Source organism: Paramormyrops kingsleyae, chromosome 14, assembly GCF_048594095.1.
Source record: "Paramormyrops kingsleyae isolate MSU_618 chromosome 14, PKINGS_0.4, whole genome shotgun sequence".
Taxonomy (NCBI): domain Eukaryota; kingdom Metazoa; phylum Chordata; class Actinopteri; order Osteoglossiformes; family Mormyridae; genus Paramormyrops; species Paramormyrops kingsleyae.
Genome location: NC_132810.1, coordinates 22404794 through 22428541, shown reverse-complemented (window position 1 = coordinate 22428541; position 23748 = coordinate 22404794). Strand labels below are relative to the sequence as shown.

General features: G+C 37.4%; 2 protein-coding genes across 6 annotated transcripts in view; one reads left to right on the top strand and one right to left on the bottom strand.

Annotated features, from left to right (window-relative positions):
• The window catches only part of LOC111857971 (transcriptional-regulating factor 1), a 36265-nt gene extending 20840 nt beyond the window's left edge, over nucleotides 1–15425 (bottom strand). For all 4 annotated transcript variants that reach the window (XM_023839289.2, XM_023839293.2, XM_023839292.2 and 1 more), the window contains exons 1-2: nucleotides 15194–15425; nucleotides 14726–14804 (exon numbers count right to left, since the gene is read on the bottom strand). The gene's annotated coding sequence lies outside the window, so the exon portion shown is untranslated. The remainder of the gene's footprint in view (nucleotides 1–14725; nucleotides 14805–15193) is intronic.
• Nucleotides 15426–21157: 5732 nt separating this feature from the next.
• The window catches only part of ptk2ba (protein tyrosine kinase 2 beta, a), a 35315-nt gene continuing 32724 nt past the window's right edge, over nucleotides 21158–23748 (top strand). For both annotated transcript variants that reach the window (XM_072698841.1, XM_023839239.2), the window contains exon 1: nucleotides 21158–21284. The gene's annotated coding sequence lies outside the window, so the exon portion shown is untranslated. The remainder of the gene's footprint in view (nucleotides 21285–23748) is intronic.

Below are 23748 nucleotides of genomic sequence, written 5' to 3'. Positions count from 1 at the left end.
CTGATCACAGTTGTCCTAAGCTGCCATTGCGGGCTGATCACAGTTGTCATAAGCTGCCATTGCAGGCTGATCACAGTTCGTCGTAAGCTGCCATTGCAGGCTGATTTGTTTTTGTTTGCTCATCCCACATGTTCAGTCCTGAGCTAACGTCATCCAGCTAATGAACGGTCAGCCAGCAAAACTGAAGTATCTATTGCTATGGGTCAGAGCACCGGTATGACTAGAGGTGACAGGTGACATACAGGCCAATTGGGGATCTCAGTTCCACCGACCAGTTTTGGTGCTGATTCAGTGTGATAAATCAGCCAAAACAGTGTTGATGGAGATCGACTGCGTCCAATGGCACCACACACACCAGAGCAACAGGCAGCCCCCAGGTCCCACCAACTCTCATGGATAATGTGACAGCTTTCTACATTTCAAGAAAGGCTTTGTTTGTTCCAGGCGGTACCACTTTACAATGAGGCTCCCGTTTGCCATTTGTAAATGGTAGTAACTCATTAATAAAAAGAAAGCTGTGTTATAACTTGTTTAATTTTGTCTATTAATAATTTGTGTTATAACCTAATTAATAACCAGATTATAAACCATCCATAAACTCTTTATATGGGCAGCCTTATTGTAAAGTGGCACCTCCAGGCTTATGAATTTTTTTTAATGAGTTCTATACAATTAACTTTAAAGTAACTGAGAAGAATAAACATTGTTCTAGCTTCTGAACAACATCCATGAGGAAGGTGTCTTAGGAGTTAAGAGGAACAGACACAATGGCAGACAAACTTTGGCATTACTGCCAAATGTGTCAGCAACATAACGTTACAGTCCTGACGGCTCCTGCAGGTAGCCGTGCAACTGAGATGTGAACCGATAATCACACGTTTCTCATCTAAAAATACAGTTCTTGTAAAGATGCCGTGCTTTCTTCAACCCGGCTGCCATTGACTCCCAAAGCCACACACACCTACATGTGGTCTGACCTGAAAGCCACACGGTCTCCCCAGTGTCATAACTGTGTCTCTTAGCCTTATCTTCCACTGTGCTTGTAGATGGGGATGCTGCGTATGTGGCTTCCATCTAACAACAATAATCCGGATCGCGTGAACTCTATGGCGTCCATGAAAATGCTACAGGTTAAAAACTCAGGGCCTAATCGACGTCAAGAAAAATGATCTCCCCGAACCTCACAATAACCTAACAAATCTGTTTATGATCAGACGTACATTTAATTATTATATTTTAAGGATACATTGAAAAACTACAACGCTACACTATACCATTATGAATGAGATTTTTCAGGAAATATTAGAATTAGAAGCTTTTATTTTCATTATACCACGTATAACGAAATCGTCAAGCACCTACCCCTTCAGATGCAACGAAAAATGAACATTCAATCATTTACACAGCAAATGTAAAAAGTGCTACATATTAAATCTGCTTAGTGAATTACCAATAATATGAATATTGCACAGTTATGTAGTTATATAAAATGAAAAAGTATTCTAATGCTGGAATTTAACACCTTTTATGCGTTATATAATACCTTTCATACCTTTAGAGATGAAGCAGCCGTTAGCTCAAAGAGTAATACCTGTGTGGTGCTTAGGGATTTACACTGACTGGGTCACCACCCCTCACAGAATGTGCACAGAGAGTGTCTGTCATTCAGCCAGGAATGTATGAACTCTGAGGTTAAAACACCAGGAAACGATTTGTAATGAGCTATGACCCTGCAGTTGAAAAGAAACTTGGATCTGAGAGTAGTTTCAGTTTAATGCTAAAGTTAACATTTTTTTTTTAGCTCAGGGCGGTGTGCAACTTGGCGGGTTAGTGTTGCTGATTGTAAGGAAATCGATTCAAATTTCGTGGTTGGCAGAGTGATGTCACCATTGGGCCTTTGAGCAAGACCCTGAACCCATGTTGCTCCAGGGACTGGCTGACCCTACTGTTTCAATTACATGTTGCTTTGGATAAAAGCAGTTGCTTAATAAATAAAAATAACATATAAAGAGAATAGAATTAGTGCCAACAAAAACTGTCATTTAAATGGCCCACACATTGCAGCAGATGACAGAATTTTGGTAAACAACTGGTTTGTGATGAATAAACTATTTCCTCAAAGAGAGAATATCCGTATTCCATATTATGATTTAAGGATAAAAGAATTACAATATCACATCTTGTTTGGGTTTTGGCAAACTATATGAAAATAAATTTTCATATGAGCAGTACCATTCATCAAAATTAAAACCAGTGACTTTTGAGTATTTCTGAAGCCATTAGAACATTGTATTAGTGCCATTTGTCACTATGCAAATTAAGCTGATGAAAAACCTTTCTTTAACACGCTGTCACCATCAAAAATGTAAATAGTAGCAAGAAGAGAACTCCAAGACAATGGTGACATTGATAAATTAACTAGGCCAACTGGTGGTCTGACTTAGGTTTCTCATAGACTTATGGGTTTTCTGGCCTTCGATTATCAAAAAAAACATTTTCCCCCACCATGTGAGAAATGTCACTCCAAATGCTTGTCTTGTGAGGTTCCCCGATGGTTGACTGAACTACTGAACCGCATCTGGCCATCATACTTTCTCCATCTTCAAGAAACGCCTCAAGACCCAGCTGTTCTATGAATTCTTCTACTAGCCTGATGCCTCTTTACATTCCCTGAATGTTCTTAGGTTGCACTTCTGTTCCTTGTATAGTCTTATTAGGTTCTTGTGTTATTAGAAGTTGTGTAGCTCCTGCTCCAATACCAAAGTACCTGGGCATTAACTGGAAGCTCAGCCCAGCTGCACTTGTGCCTATTTGACTCCTTGACAGCTGTTTGTTTGTCATGTGCTATTTGCCTCACTTGTATGTCACTTTGGAGAAAACCGCAAGCGAAATATGAAAATGTAAATGTAATGGAATGTAATATAATGTAATGTATGTAGGGCTGAGTGGAGAAGGCACGTTTTATTCTGCCAGACAGGTGTGTCCCTATGGAGCCGGATTTAATCTGGGGATTGTAATCTGTGGCTTTGTTTCAATAATAGTATGGCATTCATTCACCTATTTTACAGAGTTTCTGACTTTGAGTGGATGGGTCAATGGAAGGGAGCCTAGAGCATGTTTAGGCTGTGAAGCTGCTTGACCTGGCCTGCTGTGTGGCCTTTGGAGATGTGGTTGATGTTCTCACATGCAGCCAGTCTCCAAAAGAAACTCCTATGCTGATATGGAGAAGCGAAGTTAGGTGGTATGCCCTTTACAAGGGTGCCACCTGGAAACAGAGCCACACTAGACACACGTTCCACATGCACAGAAAAGTAGAGCGTAGGTCAGCGAAAATGATGGAATTCAGAGAAAAAAAATGAATACATTTGGCCTCCTGAAATATCTAGCTCCTGTCCATCTTCAGAAACATGGGTGACGAATATTTATATCACTCTGGTATTACCCTCAAACAAACTCTGTAATCCAAGCATGTTGACAGATTAGTAAATCATAATTAGTAGAGATGAACATATAATGACAAGCATTTCCTCCTTTTACTATGAAAATGTAAAAAGGACTTCAACTTTACTCATACATCCATGGGCTACTGACTTTCTGTCAGTGTTGGTATAGTAGTTAAATACTTGAAATTATTTTTAAAAATAATTTTTTAAAATTATTAAAAAAAACAGTCCCGGTGCTAAACATTGAGCAAAAATGATTACCAACTCCATTTTGCCACTGTGACATGTACTGTAAGCGCAATCAAAATGAGAGCTATACTGTGTCATTATGAAACCCTTTTTTTCATGTACTACTGATACATGTGACAGCCCGAAATGTTGCTATAAATAAAGTTCCTTGACAGGCCCAGCCATGCAGAAGAAATTTCTGCATCTGGACACTTAACTCCCAGCTGTTCAGGCACAACTATGGGTTACAGAAAAAGCATGATTTTAAAGGGCATGCAATTGTTTATTTGTCAAAAAAATAAACACAGGCAGCGTTTAGACATTTCTCTCTGTTTTTTTTCTGACTGTCCGAACTGAATAACCACGAAGTCTCAACCGTCTGTAACTTCCTGTTTGTTTCAAGTGTTGTAAAGAGCTGAGTTAGTTTCATCAGCAGATGCTGAAATGACCAATTAAGAAGCAAATTTTTTATATTAGATGACTGGAAGTGTTTTTTTTATTAGCCTGCTCATAACACGTCGTGCTAAGTGCACACGCAAAGACACATATACATTATCACAGGGAAAAAAAGGCCAAATGCAAATGAAAACCAAAGTTCCTTTGGTAACCAGAAGCTTGGTTGGCTTATAAAGGAACAAATAAAAAGACAATTTCTTTTGTAATTTTTAATTTTGAGAATTTCAGGGAGGTTTAGGAAATGAAGTAATCTCTTTTTCAATGCTGGGAGACTTCCTGACTATAACCACAATTTTCACATCGATTTTTACTAAACATAATCAGCTTTCTTCGAGATTTAAAATTTTTAAACTGATACTGTTAAAAAAAATCTAAAGTTTCCTTAAACTAGTTAAAACCTGACATTTGTGTTTGTCATCGTCTTTCAATGTATTGTTGATTCTGAAAATGATTTCCCCAGTTATGTGAGTGCGGGGCTTGTATGTCCCCACTCCCCCCACTCACCCCGGATACTTTGGTTTCCTCCTACAGTCCAAAAAAAAAAAACACTTCAGGTGAATAATTCACTTGTACATATGCCTGAAAGTGGACTGGTGTCTATGGGCTATGTATGTGTATATGTTCTATGTATGAGCTATGTTTGGGCTATGTATGACCTATGTTTGGGCTACGAGGGAGGGGAGTCATACATGCAACAAAGGAAGGGAAAGAAATGCCTAATGGTGCCTTCAGTTCCAGTTTCATTAGCAGAATTTATGGGTTTTGCAAACAAGCTATTGGGTTAGCCATCTACAGATTTAGAATCTAAAGAACACAGTACAGTAAAGAACTCATACTTATGCACAGCTATAAAGTCTGTTACATTAAAAATTCAGATTAAATACAACGGATAGCAATAACGAACGCACACGCTACTTTAGGACGCTCATGAAAACATTGTGCGGCTTCAGTTGTTCATCAGCTCGTGGTACAGTACAGTACCATAGCTAGCTACATTTATTATATAATAATATATAGTTATTATTGTTATTATAGTATAATAGTAATAATAATAATAGTATTATTATTTTCCAACTTAACTACAAATTCAACTTAAAGACAGACTTAGGGAACGAATATTGTTTGCAACCTGGGGACTGCCTGTATCACAAAAAAATATGTTTTCTAAGTGTCAGTGAGTATTATAGACCTGGATTATAAAGCATATATCAACAACAGGCATTTAATGAAGAATTTTCTTCCTCTTTGCCCGTCTAACCCACTCTAAATCCAGACTTGCAGATGAGCTGTATTTTATTATTGTTATACTTCATGTTCTGCAGCATGCAAGGGAACTTCAGACAGCAAAAAACTTCAGATTGTGATTTATGCAAAATTTCATTATGCTTTTATCAAACGTGGATCCCTCACCAGGTGTATTAGCGAAGGTAGTCAACTAAGAAATGCTTCATGTTGCTCAAGGCGTGATACAGATAACTGATTAAAGGCAGAGATACATGCAATAGTCAAGGCAGATTATTGCTGCTACACTGCCATCAAATTTATACTTGCCAACCTGATGTTTAAGAAACATGCTTATGTTGCTTATACTTATGAGTTAAGCACCCATTCTCAAATTTATGAATAATATGAGTAATTCATTCCCTAAAATATGACAGAAAAGTAAAAATTCATAAATCAGAGATCCTACCCACATTTTATGATATTGACTGTCATATACACTCACCTAAAGGATTATTAGGAACACCATACTAATACGGTGTTTGACCCTCTTTCGCCTTTAGAACTGCCTTAATTCCACGTGGCATTGATTCAACAAGGTGCTGAAAGCATTCTTTAGAAATGTTGGCCCATATTGATAGGATAGCATCTTGCAGTTGATGGAGATTTGTGGGATGCACATCCATGGCACGAAGCTCCCGTTCCACCACATCCCAAAGATGCTCTACTGGGTTGAGATCTGGTGACTGTGGGAGCCATTTTAGTACAGTGAACTCATTGTCATGTTCAAGAAACCAATTTGAAATGATTCGAGCTTTGTGACATGGTGCATTATCCTGCTGGAAGTAGCCATCAGAGAATGGGTACATGGTGGTCATAAAGGGATGGACATGGTCAGAAACAATGCTCAGGTAGGCCGTGGCATTTAAACGATGCCCAATTGGCACTAAGGGGCCTAAAGTGTGCCAAGAAAACATCCCCCACACCATTACACCACCACCACCAGCCTGCACAGTGGTAACAAGGCATGATGGATCCATGTTCTCATTCTGTTTACACCAAATTCTGACTTCCATTTGAATGTCTCAACAGAAATCGAGACTCATCAGACCAGGCAACATTTTTCCAGTCTTCAACTGTCCAATTTTGGTGAGCTCGTGCAAATTGTAGCCTCTTTTTCCTATTTGTAGTGGAGATGAGTGGTACCCGGTGGGGTCTTCTGCTGTTGTAGCCCATCCGCCTCAAGTTTGTGCGTGTTGTGGCTTCACAAATGCTTTGCTGCATACCTCGGTTGTAACGAGTGGTTATTTCAGTCAAAGTTGCTCTTCTATCAGCTTGAATCAGTCGGCCCATTCTCCTCTGACCTCTAGCATCAACAAGGCATTTTCGCCCACAGGACTGCCGCATACTGGATGTTTTTCCCTTTGCACACCATTCTTTGTAAACCCTAGAAATGGTTGTGCGTGAAAATCCCAGTAACTGAGCAGATTGTGAAATACTCAAACCATGCCACGCTCAAAATTGCTTAAATCACCTTTCTTTCCCATTCTGACATTCAGTTTGGAGTTCAGGAGATTGTCTTGACCAGGACCACACCCCTAAATGCATTGAAGCAACTGCCATGTGATTGGTTGATTAGATAATTGCATTAATGAGAAATTGAACAGGTGTTCCTAATAATCCTTTAGGTGAGTGTATATTATAATACTGTAATATAATGATAAGCTCCAATCAAGGTGTCATCTGTAATGCACTATAGATACCTTCACAATGCATTATAATGGTGCGTATAAGAATTAATAAAGCATTACAACACATCTTCTATTGACAGTAATAATGCATTACAGTGTTGATTACAATACTTCATAAGCTCCAACACCCCTCTATAATGCACTAAAGATACCTTCAAATGCATTATAATGGTCGGTATAAGAATTAATAAAGCATTACAGCATCTTATATTGACAGTCATAAGGCATTATAGTGTTAATTATAATACTTCAAAAACTCCAATGAAGTTCTCATCTATAATATATAATAGATACCTTCATAATGCATTATAATGGTCGGTATAAGAATTAAGGATCCTTTGTACTGCATTACGAAGGGATCTACAGTGTGTTATAGATGAGACCTTCATAAAGCATCTGAAATGCATAATAAACATGGTTATAATGTGTTATACCTTTTTCTAAATATTTATGGCTATGTTTATAATACTTTATGAATGCATTATAACGTGATATGGATGTGTTCATAGTTTCTTATAGACATGTCATTCATAGAAAATGTTACCAAGTTATTAAATTAAAGGACAGATGTACATTAAAGCAAAATTTAAATTGCTTCTTCATTTGTTAGATACACATATATACTACTTTACAAAAAGTGGGTTAAGATGTGACTCTTAAAAGTTACAGTGTAGAAATGTGGATCATTTCAGTTAACTTAGAGAGAAAAAATGAAAAGACATCTTGTATCTCTTGAGCTCAGTTAACCGAATGACAACACATTTATGATCTCTTAACCCACATAAGGTGACAATATTCCCCAGTCAATCATGAAACAGACATCGACCTGAAGACCGTTAGACCACACTTAACATTTGCTAATTATGCTGTTTTCCTTTGTCACTGTTTCTCGCGAAGGAATTTCACAACAGAACACATCCTACATTATTTATGCATATTTAATAAAATTATAAAATTCACTCATTTTCTAATGTGATTCCTGATACATTCAGACTGTGCCACTGTGACTGGATACTCAAAACGAGATGGATGTATATATCTGGACAGATGCAACATACTAATGTGCAGCCTGAGTTGAATTTACAAGAATACAACTTAAAGTTTACACACACATACACTCACATTCATTTTAGTTACCATATTTTTTGTAACATATATACCACTATTTGGAAGAGAACCAACAGTGCAGTACAACGGCAAAGTGCATCATGGGATAGCTGGTGTCTCATATAATGCACAGGCAACCTTTCCTTATAATGTATACAAATTTGCAACTCACTATGGCCACTTCCATCATCTTGACATCCTGATTGGCCCATAAGGGGCCCCACCAACATTACTATGATGACCCATGTTGGAATGTATCTCCTCTCCTAATGATTCATGGCCAAAGAGTGTTACTTTTAGTTTTTATTTTGAAACTTAGATTATGGTTTTTCATTTTCTTGAAAGAGGTGCACCAATATCATTAGCATGTGATTACAGCAGCTTTCATCGTACACAAATGAGGCAGCATGAGAGAGAGGAGATATGGGGGTTGGCCTTTTAGCATCTAATAATCCCAGACCATACTACTGACAAGCTAATTAAAAAGCCAGCAGAGCACATCTCATACAGTCTAATCAACCAGGTTAACCCCAATGATCAATTCTTCACAAAATCTCTACAGCTTCAGCTGATGACACTGGGCTGACAGACACCTTCTGTTTAACATACACTCCTGTGTTCACTGACAGCAAGACCCAATACAACTGCCTTGTCAATGGTTCAGTCTTACCAAGTTCTTGAAAATCAATTGCACTGGCAACACACAGTAAGTAATACTATATTGGTTACATGCCCAGGGTTCACTATTGCCATAATTATGAAAAAAATATACATGCTAATAATATTAATACTATTTATTAAAATGCATCAGATTAAGCTGAAATGAGAGTCACCACACTTTTTACATTGAACAATGTGCTAACAAGGTAATGTTATGTTGTGTTCTGCAATATTCAGGTCCACTTGATATTTCTCATGATTGTTATACTTCAAATGTTTCCTTTTTAAACCCATGATAAAAATTCAAAAAAGATAACAATGCAAGATAATGTAATAAGATCTATACAAAGAAATGGAAATCAAAATTTCATCAGATGATATTTGCAACTATTTACTGTCATTTTCTAAACCAAACAGCAATGAATCATCTGCATTCCGCATATAATGGAAAGAAAAAAAAAATCCAGAAGATATGTGGATGTTTTCATAGTTTTGCAGTCACATATGAGAGAAACACAAAAACGCATAACTCTCAGTGTACCGTGCAATGGAATTAACCAAAAAAAGCAAACTGAATCATTTATAAACCCGTCTCATGCCTTTCATTGGGAAATCCAGGATCTTGACATGAACAGCAGAAAACAGCAGGCAAACAGGCATGTGCAAAACGATGAGCTACATGTGGTGATTCTGTCATTTCCTTAAGTTCTTGTACTGTTCATTTCTGTTTCTATACATTCAAGGTGTTTTATGGTGTAGACACCTAGTTTTACTCTTGGTTTCTTCAATGCACCCCTCATGAAGTACATTATCGCATGCAGTACAGTATGTCATGCTGGTGTAGTACTTGTGGAGTGATAAGTCCATACTATTAATATATCAACAAGCTTTTATGTACACATAAGAAGATGACATTCAATTGACCATGAATGGACAGATCAGACCATTTCAGTGTTTCCTTTAAGATCAATCTTATCTACCCATCAACTCATCACGACTTGTACACACGCTGACACACACAGGTACAGGTGCAAATGAAAGCGAAACAGCAATAAAGACACTGATTTTTTTTAAGTCCTTAATAAGGACCGAAGACAAACTAAACATTTAGCATTTAAAAGTTTTAATAATCTCTCATATAACTAGGATTCAGGACTGGAGGAGTGAGCTACAATTTTCAAGAAGGGAATTTTAAGGAACAAAATGTGTGAAATTACAGTCATTAAACTTGTTAATGACAGACAACATGCCTTGTGTATCTAAATGAAATTGCAGCACTTCTTCTTTAAATAATGTTGGTCCACATGGTATTACATTGCGATATATGATATTTATAAAACAAAAAAAGAGATGAGATTTACCCAAAATAAACCATAGCCAAATAGAGCTTGTTATTATCTACCAATAAAGGTTGTCAAGTTTGTGGTGTTGCCACTAGTGTCAACAGACACAGAGCAGTCAGGACAAATGCTAAAGTAGTATGATCGTGTAGCAATAGAATACAGATTTTACACATTTTCACGTTCCAAAAACAATGACCCAGGGGATTTACCCATTTCAGTTTCTATGGGGATATTATGGCAAAAAAACTATATGCACTCCAAGTAATTTATATTTTTCTGATACTAGTATCGACACAATCAAAAATATCATTAAAGCTCTTAGCAACTTAAAATATATGCTGGATTTTAGTGTTGCTGTGCTTTTAATTATTTGGCCTTCAGTTTGTTGGTTAAATACATCACACTCTGATGGCATTGTGGTTTGTCACACACTAGTTTATAAATACATTTATAATAAGTTCTAGGGACATGCAAGGGTAACATATATGCTAAATGCCTTGTCAGATTATCTGTCCAGTTAAAGTGCATTTTATCTTACTAAGCATTTGCAGCTTTCCTCCAATTTCTTCCATTCTTAAACATTTTATATTACACTTAATTTGGAGTAACAAACAGCTCACTTTTTATGTAGACGCAATATTTTGCATCTTCATAAAAAAATAATAATAATAAAATCCTATGCCACATTGTACTTTTCACACAATTGCACATAAGTGAGTTCCCATCAACAAGATATTATAAGGGCCAATTTAAAAGTTACGCAGGTGCCATCATTAAAATGAGGCAGCCTATTTGTGTTATGATGAGTATTTTTACGTGAAGAGACATTTTCAGTTTAACTAAAGCTGAAAACTAGAAACTCGCAATTCCACTAATTTCATTGGCAACAATTTCGGTAGTGACTTCAGTCTACTAAATGATTCACCCTAATCTGATCATTTCTAGTATTTGATGAATGAGATCCACTAAAAACTATTCTGAAACTGGCACAAGAATAAAAGCACAATGGTTGACAAAGCTGAGTGCACATTTTTTCTGCCATGTACAGACATAGAGGATGGTAATTAGCAAGTAACTGCAAACACTTCACACTAATCCCACAACATCCTGATAACTTTATCTGATTTTACCGTATATATGGGTAGTATAGGTTACATCAGTACTCTGTTTGCAAGAGGGACTTCGGCTCCTTCTGATGTTTAATTAATGGTCCTTCATTTCACATAATTGCTTCAAACAAAAGTTGAATCATGCCTGGCAAGGTTAGACCTTACCACACAAATCACATAGTGCAGATAGTTCTTAACACAGAGAGTATTAAATCATATAGACTTAACTTGATGAGTCCCTTGCTGGACATATCTAATGCAAGACTAAGATAAAATGGAACACAGAAACTTATTTCACTTTTGCTGTAAGCTGCTGTTCCAAGAACACATTTTAAAAACTGCCTTGCTTCTTCCGCACCTCTTGCAGTATACTAGAACATAGCTTTTTTTAAAATTAAATAAAAAATGCTATCAAAAGGTTCATGCCTGTCTATTGTGGTTCCTAGTATGGAGCAGGATTCAACCAAGAGGCACAAGACAACATTCAGAATGTTTGAGAGTATTTTATGTTTATAACTAATAAACTTTTATCCAATGTGACATACTTTTGAGAGACCATGGTTCAGAGGCGACAGAAGCATTTTCAATGCGGGGAGGGACGCACTGGCATAAAACTAATATTTTATGTTAAATGTGGGGGGAGGTCCAAACAAATAATTATGAAATGTGAGGGAGACACGTCCCCCTCAGATTTAATGCCCATGCCATGGTAATATTTATGAAAATGTCCAAGACATTGCTTGCTTTTTCCACTGCTGGCCTTTGTTCATATAGTTTGCCAAACCCAAGCAAGATATGACCTTGAATATATTGTATCCTTAAATTATACTAAGAAACACAAATATTCCGTCTTTGAGGAAAGAGGTTTATTTAACACAAATGGGTTGATTGACCAAAATTCTGTTGCTTCACACAATGCGAGAACCGTTTCAATGACTGCTCTGGTTTTTGTTGGCACTGAGTGAAATCACTCAGCCAATCACAGGCTTTCAATAGGTGATGACAATTTCAGGCACAGAGACCTAACCTGCAGTCACACACTGCCCCGTATATAGACAAGATAATATACAAATTATTGTTGGCTAGGCAGGTAGCCAGCTATGTCACAAAAGACAGGGGTTAAAAGCTACATTAAGGCAATGTTATATAAAAATTGGCTACTGTCATACAACACAATTACAGATTACCAAGAAATACACAAAAATACACCCACCCATTGTGGAAAACATTATTAATGTGTTAAATAGCTACATACCCTTTGAACTACAACTGAATTATAACCAGCTACAATTAAAAAAACTCTTCAGAATGAATTTATTCATTTTTAATAAACAGCAGGTGGTCAATTCAACTGAAATGAGTGGAATCTCAATTGGACTAAACGATTTTGGGGTGTGTGTAAGGGAATTAGATAAGTGGATGACCTTTGTCTATATAAGAAAATAACTTAAAATGTAATGCATTATAATTTTATTACTATAGAAATACATGACTTTGACACAGATACCCTTTCCTGAAAAGGGAAAAAAACATCACTTCAACATTAAATTTAATAAAAATGTATACTACTATGGCAAGGTGGTTGGTGTGTTAGACTGTACATAAAATATCACGATAACTAATCCCTAGCTTACTTAACTTGAATTAAAATGATACCCTTTTATCGGGCAAATTGTAGAAACTAGTAGATAGGGTCTACATCCTGGACAAAACTTCACTAAATGTACAAACTGTAAGTTACATAAAGGACAGAAAGTTAAGTACGCACAGACAGTTAGGTAATTCTTACATCATTTACTTAGTTGCTTACACCACTTATTTAGATTAGCTAGCTTCTTATATACCTTCTACGATTTTGATTATAGGGGTCGGTTGTTATACTCATCCTTACAGCGCTTCCATAAGAAAGTGACTCCCATGAGCCTCAGCGGCTGTTCTGTTTGACTACAGGTAATTGTGATCTTTATGGTTGGTGAGAGTTCAATTTGCCAATGGCTGTTCATGTGTGTCATTTTATATAGTTGTTTTTTTTTACATAATAGTATTTTTGTTTTTGGTGTGTTTGAATGTGCCACCGTCTGTTCAGTTTATCAGTTATCCCAGTACTCGCTTCTCTGTCTAGAAGAGCAACACACATTTTGATACTAGATATGACTTGTCTAGTGTTGGTAAAGTTCACCTGTGGATAGCATGAAGGCTATGGAGGTTACAGGAAGACCAACAAACGTGAGAAGCTATCTTAAACGTCCGCAGCATACTAAATTTAAAAATGGCCAGCAGGTCTCTTTATAAATGAAGCAGAATGGATATGAATGGGTAAAAGTTACTTCTGTTTCAGATCCATTTATGTCAGTTTAATTTGACCTAGCTGTATGGCCAATAATTTAAACTGCATATAAATAAAGCATATGACATCTACGGGAAAAAAGCCCAAATGTGACGAAAAGTCTCCGATCGCTCGCACATATTAACTGTATAAAACTTTATCCTGTATTATTGAGAATACAGATGTCTACACAACAGACAGCAACATAACCAAATATTAAACGAGATGCCTGCTTCCCAACCGCGTCTCAGTAACGGATTTCCTGGTTTTACAGCTAAGTATATACCCTTATCAACATTCACAGCAGTAACGGGAAGCATTCGTTTTTAGTATAAGCGTTTGTCAAAACACCAGTGTTAAGCTAAAAGCAGCACTTCAACGTGTGCAAGGCTGAAATAATGTGATATCTCAGAGCTTTTGTATATGTACACATTATGTTAAAACTTTAGACACGCTTGGGACGCGAAAGCAAATGCAAAATGGTTCCTTGTAGACCATTTATTTGAAGAAATATGCAGACAGACAGAATTATAAGCACACGCGTTAGAGGTACGGATAAGTATCCGTCCCCGGAGAGTTGTGTCCTGCTTAGACTTGCACCTGACTTGCCGCACCATGGCAAGTGACTCTAGACGTTTATATCCGTCTGCACCAAAATGATTCTCCGTCACATGCAGAAACTGTCACACTCAACATTAATAAATGCATCAGGTGCACTTCCAACTTAATGTATTATGTTAAAAACCCACCCCAAAGAAACAATTCTGTAATGTCGGTTTCACAGACACCTGTATTCCCCTCATTTGCATTTCGAAAATATGAATGACACAAGTTTCGTCCATTTATATTATGAGTTTGCCTCCAACCTAGACTAAATTCTATCATTTAAAGAGAGAGTTAAGTGGAAAGTTGAAACTTGAAAGTCCATTATTAAAATAGCTAAAAATATGATCAAATATTTAATTTTAATCTACGTACCTTTGTACGAATGCATTCAACGTAATAAATTTATATGAAAAAACGATTGCAGAAATTGAGTTCTCGTGTTTTTCTGTAAAGAAGTAAGCAAATATATAGTTACCTTGTTTCAGTTTAATTTCCATGCTATTTGTATTCAACAACTTCCCTCTGCTGGACAGCAATGTCTCACTGCTACGGTCCTATAAACAGATATTAATCCGCCATAAAACATAGTGCCAGTAAGTCCCAGCTCCAAAAAAGAAAGAAAAAAGTGGCTGCAATACAAAAACTTTGTAGTTAATAGTCAAGTTAGTTTTCAGTAAAGTGGGACTACAGAAATATGAACTTGAGTTTTTATATTGACGAGTAGAGATAAAATTGTAGTCTATTTTTGTCTAAAATGAAAATGTGGATCCTTCCGCTTATACCTAAAATTAAGCAGAAGGAAGTTACATAAAATTTGTTTTTATAGTCACGGCTGAACGTTTATAAATTTAAATTTTCTTCATGGATTGCTGCCCTTTCTAGAATCTATAGATTAAAATACAACTCATTTATATCTTACACTACCTTCACCCGCTTGTCTTACCTATATATGCATTACATTTTTCCTGCATTAGATACGAGTTCACACCGGAGACTCACGTCCACTCCTTTCGATTTTGTTCTTTTTCTAAATCCCTATTATATCTCTCATATTTATACTGCCTGCAAGAGATTTTTTTTTTATATATCTTTGGCTTAAATAGTATTTAAAACTCGTCAGCATGATAACCCTTCTTTCCGGATGTGAGTGATTTGTCTTTTAAGCATACCCAGTAACAAGCTTTTCCTGCTGGGTATTGGCTTCATTCATGCACCTCCAAGTATCGGAAGCACTATCAGTTTCAAGGAATATATTTATTGTATGGTAATATGGGCGATAATTCAGGTCCACAACTTATCGCTTCTCACAACGTTAATTAATTTCGCACACAGCAGACGCATTGACCTTTTTTTCCTCCACAAAAATGATCCTTACTACTCCAAAGCTTCTAAAACGTGGGTCATTAAAATGGGAAGTGAGTTGCCACATGCTTTTCTCAATGCACAGAAAAAGCTGACATTATTCTTGACCTCGTATAGCCTATTAATGAAACTGAAGGATTGGGGAATAGGTAATACTGAAATACAATTCGTTGGTTGGTGTGGTAAATATGTGCCAGAATTTTTAATGTATTGTTGGAAATTTAAGCCGAACATGTGTAACGTAAGGGTTGTAATTATATTTAATTATTTGATGACAGTAGCCGTCTGCATACATACAGTATTGCGCAAGCATTAAACAGCCCAAGTAAATTGCTTTATTGGAACTGCAATGGGCTAGGGTGCAATCTATAGCGCGACAAGACTACCCTGGAATCTTAGCACCCTTATGGGCAAAAGCTGTCAAGGCTAAGCCGGAAGTTGCAGTGGGTGTGCCATTCACCAGCGTGCGTAACACGCGTGGGTCTTTCCGTATGGCTAAATGTGTCAACGCCTGGTGGGCGGACTCCTTGGCAAGTATAAGCGCAACGCAAGTCACTTAACTTACGGTTGGTGACATTAGTTTTACAAACGTTGCGTATTAATATGAATTGTTTCGGGATCTGACCCTTATTTAACCAATCGACTGTTATGGGAGATGGTCAGATCTATTCAGTAGTGTCCTATGTAACCTACCTGTTTTGACAGCATAAAAATATGACATTTTAAAAATATAACAGCCAGAGAGCTTGATTTTGATCATCTCCACGTCAGGGTAATTTTTGTGGACAAAACAACAGTCAAAGCATCTAGTGTGTGCGAAATGAATGGACGTTGTGACAAACAATTTTGACCATGTACACGTCAGTCTTTTATACTTTATACTTTATACTTGAACTACACGGTTTTTCCCTTATTTTGCACATTTGTACATTGGCATTGGACTATCCTGGAAGGCTTTTGATGCACTGTTTGGGTGCCCTATGATAAAATTTGAGAAGAATAGTTTTCCAAAATAACTTGTGGTAAAACTATCTAAACAACATTCAGTAACTCCCCCCCGCAATTTAATGTGGCAATTCGGTGAATATTGTAAATATACCTTGCGCTGCTTTTCGTCACGAAATACATCTGAAATAAATGGGAAATTATTGCTGTAGATGGGGCGGGAGGGGGGTGTAATCTGTACATTGTATAGTTTAGCTGGGTAAAGCCCACAACATAATAAGTTCAAAATTAATCTTTAAAGTAAATTCAGCAGGTGGGAGTGGGAGCTTTTCTTCCTCATTACTACAGCCTGAACCAGAAACATCCGGCAAATTAGCATACAATTAGTAATCTTGCAACAATAAAATTACACTATATATATATATATATATATCTCACTCTTGTGTTGAATAAACCATTAAGTTGCCTCCATTTTTGTTTCTGCCATTCAGGTCTGACGCTAGAGGTCGCCACACACCACCACAAAAGATATACAAAAGATGCAACTAGAAAAGTGTCTTTATTCTGTTAATTTAGACGGAGAAATTCTGGACCCCATGACAAATTGCCACCCCCACCCCACTCAATTTTGTGTATTCAAATGTCCCTGTAAAGTGCTGGGCCCCCGAAATCTGCCAGGGTGTCTATGCCCCTATTGCGCCCTTGTTCACATTTAAAACCACACGACCAAAATGAACCTTTAAGGAGTCAGCATGACAGGGTAGTAAATATTTGCATATATATTTTACATATTTAGCAGACACGTTTGTTGAAGGCGATATACAACTGAGACACATAGCACTTTGCAAACATTCATGCTGTCAAGGAAACATAGCTGCAGCTAGACTGAGCTTTCAGTGAATGCCCAGGTAGAAGTGTAAATACATGGACTGTGATAAACCAATCATCCAGACACCCCATGAAGTCCAACTAACTTGATAGTAACTAAATAGGGAATCCTGCAACAATTCGGTGTCACTGAGTCACTCATTTAAAACATACAACCTTTTGTGTTCCTCCCTCCCACAGACACAGTCAGTATAATACTGCTGATACCCATTCCTGTTCCTCATACAGACCTTTAAATTGTCTTTGAAACTTAGGACAGTGGTCTCTTTTCCTAACCTTGGTTTCCACACCAGCCCCCCTCTGAATCATACTGGTGGTTTGCCTGAAAGTCAAACATAGCCTTCTGTTGAGAAAAGGTCATCCCTTGCTGCCGCTATACTGTCACTGTCACAGTTTACTGACCACCGGTGCGGCCATTTAGTCATTAACAACAGAAAACATTTCTCTGTGGCAGAAGCCCTGTACCACATCTACTGGGAGATGAACAATGAATCTCTATTTGACAGCACTGACAAGGCCATAGATTTGGTTATGGACAGTAGGTACAGGTCCCTACCAGTATTTATGGGAGTACCATGTGTATTTAGGTGGGTAGAGTGTTTGGGGCTCATTTGGACCCTATTAGTGTTGAAACCAAATCTAGGCCCTTGATCTTAATTCACTCTACCAAGCTATTAGGTTCTGGAAGATTTGAAGATGCCTGTGATTTATGAATATTCAACTACAGGGACACCAAAACTCAAAATTTCTACCCTTATCTAGGGGGATGCTACATGTCACTCCAAAACAACTTATCCACTCTTACACCAGAGCTCAAATTGTGCCTTCTTATGTATTGAAAAATCAGGCTTCAGTCCATGTGTAAAGGTAATCACCAGTCACCCAAATATGCTTGTTTTCTGTCTGAATTTCAAATAAAAGACCAAGAAAGTCACCAGCAACACACTCCTGGGGCCCTAAATGTGCACAGGGAGGTGGTCCCATGGTGTTACAAGAGGCACAGGCATGAGAAAACTGCATGGAATTGCTGTGCAACATAATCAGCACAGAATGGACCATTGTTCTTGGGAGTACCATCTGAACTGCAGGTGGGACAATTACTAAGCTCTGGAAATCGAATCTGCTCATCTGTTATCAAGGTCAGCAATTTACTCCTAAATTTCAGTTTTTTCAGTTTATGGGCGCCCCCTGCAGACTGCTGGAAACCCCATTGAACTCAAACCAATTTTGAATCAATATCATTACAATGCGATATCCAATTACTATTCTCCCTCATCTGTCTGCCAACTATATTAGCCTATAGGAAGTTGCTGGGCCATAAATTTGAGAGCAAACAGGGGAGAACATGTTGCTGGACTGTTAACAATATTGACTTATAAATCCAAAATCTGTGTGACAATTACACTGAACCACAAACAGCTGTAAATTACTTGTATTCAATAATTGAAAATAAGTGTGAACACGTGGCATGGAGGTGAATATTTAAATAAATATCAACTGGACATTCTCATCACCTGATCTTACCGGACAACCTGTGGTGATTCTAGAGAGCTAGAACAAGCAGTTTCATTAGAGAGGTCCCAAAACAGCATTGCTGAGCTATTGTTTCTTCTTAAGAATGGCCAATCTCACCCTTCCATTGTACTTTAGCGTAGTCAGTCCTTATAGAGACATCTGACTCCCATGTCGGGGTTGGAGTTGGGGCTCCCTGTCATCATGACCATTATTCTTGGGTCTGTTCAGGCCACCTCAGCTGCATCCCTGAAAGTTAGCAGCCAGTGTAACAGTGCATGAGCCCTGGCCATCTGTTTACTAGACAATGAGTAATCTAATACTGCATGGATGCTACATAACTGCTTCACCCACTAGGATTACTGTCCCTCCAACCCTTGAAGAGTTATCCATCTACCAGGAGCATCACTAGAGATTTATGAAATGGGGCCTTTATTACTGGGATCTGATTTTATGATCACGAGCACAGTGTTTAAACCATTTAGTGTACATTTATTTGGTGGGGGGAATAAAGAGCATTTTAGAACCTTTGAAGAACTTTACTCACCCTAAAACACCAGGGACACCCCTGGCAACCAGGGCAGTGAGTGGTAACCATGTGTAAAATATTTCCCCAAAAAAGTATTTAAATAATTACTTGTTCTACTCGTGATGTTCACCTTCACAGATCTGCAGACCCTCTGAGCTGAGTGAGGTTTCAGTCTATTTATATACATATACATATAAGTATAGATAGAGATATAGGTATAGTGCCTTTCTACGCTTATATGTATATATATAGACTGAAGCCTCACTCAGCTTAAATATTTAAGTTATAAAAGACAAATAGAGATGATGTGAAACAACTGACAGACGTGCTGGAACAATAATTTATCTCTCAATGTTGGCAAAACAAAGCAGATGATTGTCGATTGTCATTTTCTCTGTCTTTTGTACATTGCTGAGATGACACTAAAGCTCTGTTTGACTTGACTTCAAAGGAAGTCTCCAAATTGTCCCTTCTGAGAGATGGTCAAAATCAAAAACAGGTCAAAGAAGGATCAGCTTCTCAAAAGTGGCACAGCTTGCTTTTCACAAATCAAATCTGTCATAATTGGCATTGTGCTACTTTTGCATCTGTTCTGCTTGTGATACCAGTTGTGTTGCATGCATAAAAAATCTCTGTCTATATTTATTGATATAATAAAATAATGTTTATTTGGTAAATGTAGCATAGGACTCCATTAAACAATTAAAGTGGAATTGCTGTTGCTATTTCAGTGGAACGAGATTGACCAAAGAGCTGTTTGGGACCTGAAAGTATCGGTTCTTGTTAATGAGTTGAGCCAAATGCCTTAACTCACTGAATACACCTGTAACGCTATCAGTAATACTGTACATGCCTGGATTTTGAACACAAACCATTTACTGTTGTAGAGAGCACTGTTATACCCCCATTGTAAACGTAAATTTCCCAACTTGCATTATCGCAAAATAAATCTGGGATTCAATAAACTAGTAAGAAATAATTTCACTGCTTCCTTACCTAAACCTCCTCCAAGTTACAGTGCTTTATTAATCGGTATAAGCTGTACTGAATTCGAGAAGCAGCATTTGGCTTTTCCATGTGTTACATGTTATGTTTGGTCAAAGACAACTAAAGAAACCATCTTTCAGAAGACAAAATTTATATTTAAAAATTAAATTCAAGTACACCATCCCATATATTGGTATACCAATTAATTATACTAATACATTTTATATATGCATTTTTTAAGATGAAGGCAGGTGATTCAAAGGACAGGCCTTTGGATTGTCCATGTCATTCTTTTATTTTCAACATTCCAATAGGCCTTGGGCATTAAAGATTGCTTTCCAGAAAACTGAGTTCATTTTGTTAGTTTAATGAAAGAGCTGTCATTAAATCTTAGTCTTGATTTCTTCTGTCTTTTAAGGTGAAAATCATTCCATAACCGTTTCAGAGGTAACGTTTCCTATAGTGTTGAAATTTAGCATTATTTTAGGCTACAGTGATGCTGTATTGTTGTAATAACTTTTTGGCTGTTTAGTAATGCTTACAGAGCCACTTAAACGAAGTACTGTTGGGAAACGTATTCTGTAGCAAAGATTTCAAGGGTGTTCAATCATTATGTCTATTTAATTACACAAACCTTGCACAATAAGGAAGTACTGAAAAAGAAAAAAAAAGTAATGGGCGTGACCTAAAGGTCTTAACTCCTTTTCCCTGATTCAAGTCAGACCGAAGGAGAAAACGTAACGGATTTAAATATAATTTTCAGGTGTTACCATCTGACGGACGGAATTAAAATCATCCAGGTCTAAAAAAGGTTAGTGGCAGAAAGTAGAATAATTCATTACGTTGATATGATGTAGAAGTTCTGCATTTGCGTACCTGTATTGTACAAATGAGTGAGATAGTCTGTTACGTTACTACTTCGAGACACTAGGCTTCATCAAACACCGTTTATAAATCTTGGTTCTAAAATATGTGAAAAATATTAACAAATTAGCACTAATGTCTATCAGATGTCGAAAAATGATGTTTGAATCTTCTTTGCGTTGAATCAACCGGTTCTGGTGGAACATTCCCAGTTTTAGTATCGCCTGAGGTAGCTTTTGGAGGTGTGCAAACTGTGCATTGTATATGGGGTTGAGATTAGCCAAAGGAAAGGCAAACGCTGTCAGTACAGTATAGTAAATTGTGAGCGCGGCAGGTAACCAGTATTAGTTCCAGTGACATTCTCATCATTCTGCTGCAATGACTACAGTTAGTAGATAATGTGTGAGTCAAAAGTTAAACATGTTTTGAAATGTTTCTCTATAGTCCATTAGTTATCTTGGAATATTTTAATTTACTATACAGTATAAATGTTTTTAATTTGGGCATGATTGAGAAAAGTGACGTGTTTTTCTCGCATATGAATTTCCACAAGTGTTTTGACGCAGATACACTTTTAATTGTGGGCATTTTTGCGTTTTAATTTTCTGCTTGTCAAAGTATTTTTGCCTGGCGTCCCTTCCAGCATGTACCCCAGCCTTGTGCCCTGTCCTGTCTTAGACAGACCCCAGCCACCCTGCAACCCTGCTTAGAATAAGTGGGTAATGGATGGATGTAAAACGTTTTTGGAATTAGCTGTTTCTCGTTTTATAAAGCTAAGAGATTGTAACACCCATCTGTCCCAATTCGAAACTACTGTTTTCAGCTACCAAATACAGGTCTTATCACTATCAATTTTGCTAATTTACTACAAACAACAACTAGTTATAACTTTGCACTGTGTGCATATGAGAAAATTAATGAAATGGTTTCTTATGTGCTTTCTGCAGAATCTGTGGAATAAATGTAATAAAAATCAGGGTCCCTTTGCATCAACGGCAGACATAAACATGCTGCATATTGACTTATAGGCTACATGCAAGTTTATAGCAGCCGATTGCACATAGGTGTTTAACTAGTGTGTGATAATTAATTTAGTTTAACAGATCATTAGTGATCTTATGGCTCTTAAGCCAAGTGTGTGAGTGTTTCAGTTCTTGTCATTTTACCCTGCATAATTGTTCAGGTGAGGGAAAGCCCTTTACCATAGTTCACCACCTGATGCATCGGAGATGTATTTGTGGCTGACATGCTATTTGAGTTTGTCCACAGCTAGTGCTTGACCTAGTTTTTATAAGCTTCCAACTAAGAAACAGAACCACAGAGACAGGAAAAGCTGACTTTTGTGATACGTGTTCTTGTATTTACTTTTTTTTTAAAAATTCATACAAGTGAAGATCAGAGTGCAGGGTCTGCCAGTCCTTGGTGCAACTGGGGTTAAGCTCCTTGCTGAAGGGCTCAATCCAGCTATGGGATTTGAACCAGCAACCTTCTGATCACAGGCCCACAGTTTTAACCTGTAGAACTAGATATGGCCCCTTTGTTGTTTATGTTAAAAAATATTGAGCTGTGGTAGCTTAATAATAATACATTTAATTTATATAGTGCTTTTCATGGAACGCAAACATGCTAGGCGAAAACAGAGCATGGCAAAACAGAAACCGATCATCACTGTGAGCAAATTGTGGAGAACAATACAGTTATGAGTATTGGTAACTGTATAAATGGGAGTGTATAAAATGTAGCAAAACGAATGAGAAGAGCACGGAGGGATCAAAATAAAGAGGAGTGAAGGGATCTTATAGCCTATAAAGCTTAATTGTAGCTCTGAGCTTTTTTACAGCCAGATTTCAGTCTATTATGATTGGGATTTTATGGGCAAGGTTTCTGACTAGCTGGCTTTAAACAGAAACTAACAGAAAGTCGATAGTATCATTTGTTGTTCTTTACATTCATGCTCGTGGGATTAGATAGCTGGAAAGCATATTGCTGTCTGTATTTATGAATACATAGGTCTATATTATAGACTTGTTTATCTTTAAAGCAGCTTAGATTACTAAGGCCATACATCCGTGTTTATAGAACAAACAAAACATAGTATAAAGCTGAAATGGTTCTACAAAAGGGGTGGCATGGTAGCACTGTGGTTAGCATGTGTTTGAAGTTTGGCTCCATGACTGTGGAGTTTGTATGTCCCCCTGTGTTGTTCTTTTTGTGGGAATTCCTCTAGGTACTTTGCCCCCACAGTCCAAAAATATGTGTATATGAATTGGAGTTACCAAATTGCCCATAGGGTTGTTCCCTGCCTTGTACCCATAGGCTCCAGACCCCCTCAATCCTGCATAGGACAAGTGGTTACAGAAAATGGATGGGTTTTATAACAATAATATCCCAAATTACATCTGCAATTAAAT